Consider the following 1,139-nt stretch of genomic DNA (forward strand, 5'->3'; position numbering starts at 1 on the left):
TGTGGATGGAATTGAGGTTGCTAACCAGTGACTTTAAGAGATTATTCTGGATTATACAGGTCAACCCAGTGTAACCACAAGCGTCCTGATAAGGGAAGAAATTGGCAAGGAGGAGGTCAGAGTGATGGGGTGAGAGGGACTGGGCCACAGTTGCTGGCTTTGAAGATGGAGGAAGGGGGGGTGAGCTGAGGAATGTGGGCAGGTTCTAGAAGCTGGAAAAGGCAAGGAAATGGATTCTCCCCAAGAGTCTCCAGAAGGAGCCAGCCCTGCCCACACCTTGATTTCAGCCCAGTGAGATCTGTGTCAGACTTCTACTCTACAGAACTGTAAGATAATAAATATAAAAAGAATGAAATAATGCCATTTGCAGCAACATAGATGGACCTAGAGATTGTCATACTGAGTGAAGTAAGTCAGACAGAGAAAGAGAAATATCGTATGATATGGCTTATATGAGGGATCTAAAAAGAAATGATAAAAATAAACTTATTTACAAAACAGAAACAGACTCACAGACTTAGAGAATGAACTTATGGTTACCAGTGGGGGGAAGGGTCGGGGGAAGGGATAGTTAGGGAGTTTGACATGTACACACTGCTATATTTAAGGGATTGACATGTACACACGGCTATATTTAAAATGGATAACCAGGGACTTCCCTGGTGGTCCAGTGGTTAAGACTCTGCACTCCCAATGCAGGGGGCCTGGGTTCGATCCCTGGTCAGGGAACAGATCCCACATGACACAACTAAAGATCCCACGTGCCACAACTGAAGATCCCAAGTGCCGCAACTAAAGATCCTGAATGCCGCAACTAAAAGATCCTGCATGCCACAACTAAAGATCCTGCATGCCGCAACTAAGACTTGGCGCAGCCAAATAAGTAAATAGATACATATTAAAAAAAAAATAATAAAATGGATAACCAACAAGGAGGACCTACTCTATAGCACAGGGAGCTCTGCTCAATATTATGTAACAACCTAAATGGGAAAATAATTTGAAAAAGAATAGATACATGTGTATGTATAACTGAATCACTTTGCTGTACACCTGAAACTGTCACAACATTGTTAATCAACTATACTCCAATATAAAATAAAAAGTTAAAAACTAAATGTGGGTAAGACTCCACTCTC

The 1,139-nt window shown here is 41.9% G+C and overlaps 1 non-coding gene across 1 annotated transcript; it reads left to right on the forward strand.

Moving 5' to 3' along the window:
• The first annotated feature begins 656 nt into the window (after positions 1-656).
• TRNAG-CCC (transfer RNA glycine (anticodon CCC)) lies at positions 657-729 on the forward strand. The gene has a single exon. It is a non-coding gene; the product is annotated as a tRNA-Gly (tRNA).
• Positions 730-1,139: the final 410 nt, after the last annotated feature.

Source organism: Balaenoptera acutorostrata, chromosome 6 (genome assembly GCF_949987535.1).
Source record: "Balaenoptera acutorostrata chromosome 6, mBalAcu1.1, whole genome shotgun sequence".
NCBI classification, from domain to species: Eukaryota; Metazoa; Chordata; class Mammalia; order Artiodactyla; family Balaenopteridae; genus Balaenoptera; species Balaenoptera acutorostrata.